We start from the raw sequence: 7,906 nt of genomic DNA on the forward strand, positions 1-7,906 counted from the left end.
ATATATTGGAACACCACTTCATGCTCCTCCTATTTTTCGGACGGTTTCATTCTCCTCATGTACTTCACACCTTTTGAAGCTCTTCATATATATCTCACTTTTTCAGGCTCTTCATGTTTTTCAACACCACTTCATGCTCCTCCTATTTTTCAAACCGTTTCATGCTCATCTCATTTTTGACACCTTCTGAAGCTCTTCATATTTGTTACACCCTTTCAGGCTCTTCATGTTTTTCAACACGGCTTCATGCTACTCCTATTTTTCAGACCGTTTCATGCTCCTCATATTTTTCACACCTTTTGAAGCTCTTCATATTTTTCACACATTTTCAGGCTCTTCAGGTTTTTCAACACCACTTCATGCTCCTCCTATTTTTCAGACCGTTTCATGCTCCTCATGTATTTCACACCTTTTGAAGCTCTTCATATTTTTCACACTTTTTGAAGCTCTTCATATATTTCACACATTTTCAGGCTCTTCATGTTTTTCAACACCGCTTCATGCTCCTCCTTTTTTTCAGACCGTTTCATGGTCCTCATGTATTTCACACATTTTGAGGCTCTTCATATCTTTCACACCTTTTCAGCCGCTTCATGTTTTTGAACACCGTTTCATGCTCTTCCTATTTTTCAGACCGTTTCATGCTCCTCATATTTTTGACACCTTTTGAAGCTCTTCATATTTTTCACACCTTTTGAAGCTCTTCATGTATTTCACACGATTTCAGTCTCTTCAGGTTTTTCAACACCGCTTCATGCTCCTCCTATATTTCAGACCGTTTCATGCTCCTCATATTTTTGACACATTTTGAAGCTCTTCATATTTTTCACACATTTTCAGGCTCTTCATGTTTTTCACAAGTTTTCAGATCTTCATGTTTTTCAACACCGCTTCTTGATCCTCCTATTTTTCAGATCGTTTCATGCTCCTCATATTTTTGTCACGTTTTGAAGCTCTTCATATTTTACACACATTTTCAGGCTCTTCATGTATTTGAACATCGCTACATGCTCCTCCGAATTTTCACAACTTTTGAAGCACCTCAAATTTTTCACACCTTTTCAGGCTCTTCATGTTCTTGAACACGGTTTCCTGCTCCTCCTTTTTTTCAGACCGTTTCATGCTCCTCATATTTTTGACAGCTTTTGAATCTCTTCATATATTTCACACCTTTTCAGGCTCTTCATGTATTGGAACACCGCTTCATGCTCCTCCTATTTTTCGGACGGTTTCATTCTCCTCATGTACTTCACACCTTTTGAAGCTCTTCATATATTTCACACTTTTTCAGGCTCTTCATGTTTTTCAACACCACTTCATGCTCCTCCTATTTTTCAGACCGTTTCATGCTCTTCTCATTTTTGACACCTTCTGAAACTCTTCATATTTGTTACACCCTTTCAGGCTCTTCATGTTTTTCAACACGGCTTCATGCTCCTCCTATTTTTCAGACCGTTTCATGCTCCTCCTATTGTTCAGACCGTTTCATGCTCCTCTTATATTTGACACGTTTTGAGGCTCTTCATATATTTCACACCTTTTCAGGCTCTGCATTTTTTTCAACACCGCTTCATGCTCCTCCTATTTTCCAGAACGTTTCATGCTCTTCATATTTTTGACACCTTTTGAAGCTCTTCATATTTTTCACACCTTTTCAGGCTCTTCATATTTTTGAACACTGCTTCATGATCCTCCTATTTTTCAGACCCTTTTATGCTCTTCTCATTTTTGACACCATTTGAAGCTCTTCATATCTTTCATATTTTTGAAGTTCTTCATATTTTCACAGGTTTTCAGACTCTTCATGTTTTTCAACACCGCTTCATGCTCCTGCTATTTTTGAGACCGTTTCATGCTCTTCATATATTTGACACCTCTTGAAGCTCTTCATATTTTTCACACCTTTTCAGGCTCTTCATGTTTTTCCCCACCACTTCATTCTTCTCCTATTTTTCAGATCATTTCATGCTCCTCATGAATTTCACACCTTTTGAAGCTCTTCATATTTTTCACACCTTTTCAGGCTCTTCATGTTTTTTATCACCGTTTCATGCTCCTATTTATCAGTCCGTTTCATGCTCCTCATATTTTTGACACCTTTTGCAGCTCTTCATATTTTTCACAAGTTTTCAGTCTCTTCATGATTTTGAACACCGCTTCAAGATCCTCCTATTTTTAAGACCGTTTCATGCTCTTCATATTTTTGACACCTTTTGCAGCTCTTCATATTTTTCACACCTTTTCAGGCTCTTCATGTTTTTCAACACCGTTTCATGCTGCTTCTCTTTTTCAGACCGTTTCATGCTCCTCATATTTTTCACACCTTTTGAAGCTCCTCATATTTTTCACACCTTTTCAGGCTCTTCATGTTTTTGAACACAGCTTCATGCTACTCCTATTTTTCAGACTGTTTCATGCTCCTCATAGTTTTCACACCTTTTGAAGCTCCTCATATTTTTCACACCTTTTCAGGCTCTTCATGTTTTTCAACACCATTACATGATCCTCCTATTTTTCAAACTGTTTCATGCTCATCTCATTTTTGACACCTTTTGAAGCTTTTCAGATTTTTCTCAACTTTTTAGGCTCTTCATGTTTCTCAACACGGCTTCATGCTCCACATATTTTTCAGACCGTTTCATGCTCATCTCATTTTTGACACCTTTTGAAGCTCTTCATATTTCTCACAACTTTTTAGGCTTTTCATATTTTTGAACACCGCTTCATGCTCCTCCTATTTTTCAGAGAGTTTCATGCTCCTCATGTATTTCACATCTTTTGAAGCTCTTCATATTTCTCACAACTTTTTAGGCTCTTCATGTTTTTCCACATCACTTCATGCTTCTCGTATTTTTCGGCCTGTTTCATGCTCCTCATGTATTTCACACCTTTTGAAGCTCTTCATATTTTTCACACCTTTTCAGGCTCTTCATGTTTTTAATCACCGTTTCATGCTCCTCCTATTTTTCAGACCGTTTCATGCTCCTCATATATTTGACACATTTTGAAGCTCTTTATATTTTTCACACATTTTCAGGCTCTTCATGTTTTTGAACACTGCTTCATGATCCTCCTATTTTTCAGACCTTTTCATGTTCTTCATATGTTTGACACATTTTGAAGCTCTTCATATTTTTCACACCTTTTCAGGCTCTTCATGTGTTTCAACACCACTTCATGCTTCTCCTATTTTTCAGACCGTTTCATGCGCCTCATGTATTTCACACCTTTTGAAGCTCTTCATAATTTTCACATCTTTTCAGTCTCTTCATGTTTTTGAACACCATTTCATGCCGCTTCTATTTTTTAGACCGTTTCCTGCTCCTCATATTTTTCACACCTTTTGATGCTCTTCATATTTTTCACACGTTTTCAGGCTCTTCTTGTTTTTCAACACCGCTTCATGCTCCTCCTATTTTTCAGACCGTTTCTTGCACCTCATATTTTTCTCACCTTTTGAAGCGCTTCATATTTTCCACACCTTTTCAGGCTCTTCATGTTTTTCAACACCGCTTCATGCTCCTCCTATTTTTCAGACCGTTTCATGCTCCTCATATTTTTGACACGTTTTGAAGCTCTTCATATTTTTCACACGTTTTCAGGCTCTTCATGTTTTTCACACCTTTTCAGGCTCTTCATGTTTTTGAACACCATTTCATGATCCTCCTATTTTTCTGACCGTTTAATGCTCCTCATATTTTTGACACCTTTAGAAACTCTTCATATTTTTCACACCTTTTCAAGCACTTCATGGTTTTCCACACCGCTTCATGCTCCTCCTATTTTTCAGACGGTTTCATGCTCTTCATATTTTTGATAACTTTTGAAGCTCCTCATATTTTTCACACCTTTTCAGGCTCTTCATGTTTTTGAACACAGCTTCATGCTACTCCTATTTTTCAGACTGTTTCATGCTCCTCATAGTTTTCACACCTTTTGAAGCTCCTCATATTTTTCACACCTTTTCAGGCTCTTCATGTTTTTCAACACCATTACATGATCCTCCTATTTTTCAAACTGTTTCATGCTCATCTCATTTTTGACACCTTTTGAAGCTTTTCAGATTTTTCTCAACTTTTTAGGCTCTTCATGTTTCTCAACACGGCTTCATGCTCCACATATTTTTCAGACCGTTTCATGCTCATCTCATTTTTGACACCTTTTGAAGCTCTTCATATTTCTCACAACTTTTTAGGCTTTTCATATTTTTGAACACCGCTTCATGCTCCTCCTATTTTTCAGAGAGTTTCATGCTCCTCATGTATTTCACATCTTTTGAAGCTCTTCATATTTCTCACAACTTTTTAGGCTCTTCATGTTTTTCCACATCACTTCATGCTTCTCGTATTTTTCGGCCTGTTTCATGCTCCTCATGTATTTCACACCTTTTGAAGCTCTTCATATTTTTCACACCTTTTCAGGCTCTTCATGTTTTTAATCACCGTTTCATGCTCCTCCTATTTTTCAGACCGTTTCATGCTCCTCATATATTTGACACATTTTGAAGCTCTTTATATTTTTCACACATTTTCAGGCTCTTCATGTTTTTGAACACTGCTTCATGATCCTCCTATTTTTCAGACCTTTTCATGTTCTTCATATGTTTGACACATTTTGAAGCTCTTCATATTTTTCACACCTTTTCAGGCTCTTCATGTGTTTCAACACCACTTCATGCTTCTCCTATTTTTCAGACCGTTTCATGCGCCTCATGTATTTCACACCTTTTGAAGCTCTTCATAATTTTCACATCTTTTCAGTCTCTTCATGTTTTTGAACACCATTTCATGCCGCTTCTATTTTTTAGACCGTTTCCTGCTCCTCATATTTTTCACACCTTTTGATGCTCTTCATATTTTTCACACGTTTTCAGGCTCTTCTTGTTTTTCAACACCGCTTCATGCTCCTCCTATTTTTCAGACCGTTTCTTGCACCTCATATTTTTCTCACCTTTTGAAGCGCTTCATATTTTCCACACCTTTTCAGGCTCTTCATGTTTTTCAACACCGCTTCATGCTCCTCCTATTTTTCAGACCGTTTCATGCTCCTCATATTTTTGACACGTTTTGAAGCTCTTCATATTTTTCACACGTTTTCAGGCTCTTCATGTTTTTCACACCTTTTCAGGCTCTTCATGTTTTTGAACACCATTTCATGATCCTCCTATTTTTCTGACCGTTTAATGCTCCTCATATTTTTGACACCTTTAGAAACTCTTCATATTTTTCACACCTTTTCAAGCACTTCATGGTTTTCCACACCGCTTCATGCTCCTCCTATTTTTCAGACGGTTTCATGCTCTTCATATTTTTGATAACTTTTGAAGCTCTTCATATTTTTCACACCTTTTCAGGCTCTTCATGTTTTTCAAGACCACTTCATGCTCCTCCTACTTTTCAGACCGTTTCATGCTCATCTCATTTTTGACACCTTTTGAAGTTCTTCATATTTTTCCCACCTTTTGAAGCTCTTCATATATTACACACGTTTTCAGGTTCTTCATGTTTTTCAACACCGTTTCATGCTGCTTCTATTTTTCAGACCGTTTCATGCTCCTCATATTTTTCACACCTTTTGAAGCTCTTCATATTTTTCACACGTTTTCAGGCTCTTCATGTTTTTCAACACCGTTTAATTCTGCTTCTATTTTTCAGACCGTTTCATGCTCCTCATATTTTTGACACCTTTAGACTCTTCATATTTTTCACACCTTTTCAGCCTCTTCATGTTTTTCACACATTTTCAGCCTCTTCATGTTTTTGAACACCCCTTCTTGCTCCTTTTATTTTTCAGAGAGTTTCATGCTCCTCATGTATTTCACACCTTTTAAAGCTCTTCATATTTTTCACACCTTTACAGGCTCTTCATGTTTTTGAACACCATTTCATCCTCCTCCTATTTTTCAGACCGTTTCATGCTCCTCATATTTTTGACACCTTTTGAAGCTCTTCATATTTTTCACACCTTTTCAAGCTCTTCATGTTTTTGCACACTGCTTCATGCTCTTCCTATTTTTCAGACCGTTTCATGCTCCTCATATTTTTGACACCTTTTGAAGCTCTTCATATTTTTCACACCTTTTCAGGCTCTTCATGTTTTTCAACACCAATTCATGCTTCTCCTATTTTTCAGACTGTTTAATGCTCCTCATATTTTTGACACCTTTAGAAACTCTTCATATTTTTCACACCTTTTCAAGCACTTCATGGTTTTCCACACCGCTTCATGCTCCTCCTATTTTTCATACCGTTTCATTCTCCTCATATTTTTGACACCTTTTGAAGCTCTCATATATTTCACACCTTTTCAGGCTCTTCATTTTTTTCAACACAACGTCATGCTCCTCCTATTTTTCAGACCCTTTTATGCTCTTCTCATTTTTGACACCTTTTGAAGCTCTTCATATTTTTCACACCTTTTGAAGCTCTTCATGTTTTTCACACCTTTTCAGGCTCTTCATGTTTTTCAACACCGTTTCATGCTGCTTCTCTTTTTCAGACCGTTTCATGCTCCTCATATTTTTCACACCTTTTGAAGCTCCTCATATTTTTCACACCTTTTCAGGCTCTTCATGTTTTTGAACACAGCTTCATGCTACTCCTATTTTTCAGACTGTTTCATGCTCCTCATATTTTTCACACCTTTTGAAGCTCCTCATATTTTTCACACCTTTTCAGGCTCTTCATGTTTTTCAACACCGTTACATGATCCTCCTATTTTTCAGACTGTTTCATGCTCATCTCATTTTTGACCCCTTTTGAAGCTTTTCAGATTTTTCACAACTTTTTAGGCTCTTCATGTTTCTCAACACGGCTTCATGCTCCACATATTTTTCAGACCGTTTCATGCTCATCTCATTTTTGACACCTTTTGAAGCTCTTCATATTTCTCACAACTTTTTAGGCTTTTCATATTTTTGAACACCGCTTCATGCTCCTCCTATTTTTCAGAGAGTTTCATGCTCCTCATGTATTTCACATCTTTTGAAGCTCTTCATATTTCTCACAACTTTTTAGGCTCTTCATGTTTTTCCACATCACTTCATGCTTCTCGTATTTTTCGGCCTGTTTCATGCTCCTCATGTATTTCACACCTTTTGAAGCTCTTCATATTTTTCACACCTTTTCAGGCTCTTCATGTTTTTAATCACCGTTTCATGCTCCTCCTATTTTTCAGACCGTTTCATGCTCCTCATATATTTGACACATTTTGAAGCTCTTTATATTTTTCACACATTTTCAGGCTCTTCATGTTTTTGAACACTGCTTCATGATCCTCCTATTTTTCAGACCTTTTCATGTTCTTCATATGTTTGACACATTTTGAAGCTCTTCATATTTTTCACACCTTTTCAGGCTCTTCATGTGTTTCAACACCACTTCATGCTTCTCCTATTTTTCAGACCGTTTCATGCGCCTCATGTATTTCACACCTTTTGAAGCTCTTCATAATTTTCACATCTTTTCAGTCTCTTCATGTTTTTGAACACCATTTCATGCCGCTTCTATTTTTTAGACCGTTTCCTGCTCCTCATATTTTTCACACCTTTTGATGCTCTTCATATTTTTCACACGTTTTCAGGCTCTTCTTGTTTTTCAACACCGCTTCATGCTCCTCCTATTTTTCAGACCGTTTTTTGCACCTCATATTTTTCTCACCTTTTGAAGCGCTTCATATTTTCCACACCTTTTCAGGCTCTTCATGTTTTTCAACACCGCTTCATGCTCCTCCTATTTTTCAGACCGTTTCATGCTCCTCATATTTTTGACACGTTTTGAAGCTCTTCATATTTTTCACACGTTTTCAGGCTCTTCATGTTTTTCACACCTTTTCAGGCTCTTCATGTTTTTGAACACCATTTCATGATCCTCCTATTTTTCTGACCGTTTAATGCTCCTCATATTTT

This window comes from Dama dama, unplaced genomic scaffold (assembly GCF_033118175.1).
Source record: "Dama dama isolate Ldn47 unplaced genomic scaffold, ASM3311817v1 ptg000088l, whole genome shotgun sequence".
Taxonomy (NCBI): domain Eukaryota; kingdom Metazoa; phylum Chordata; class Mammalia; order Artiodactyla; family Cervidae; genus Dama; species Dama dama.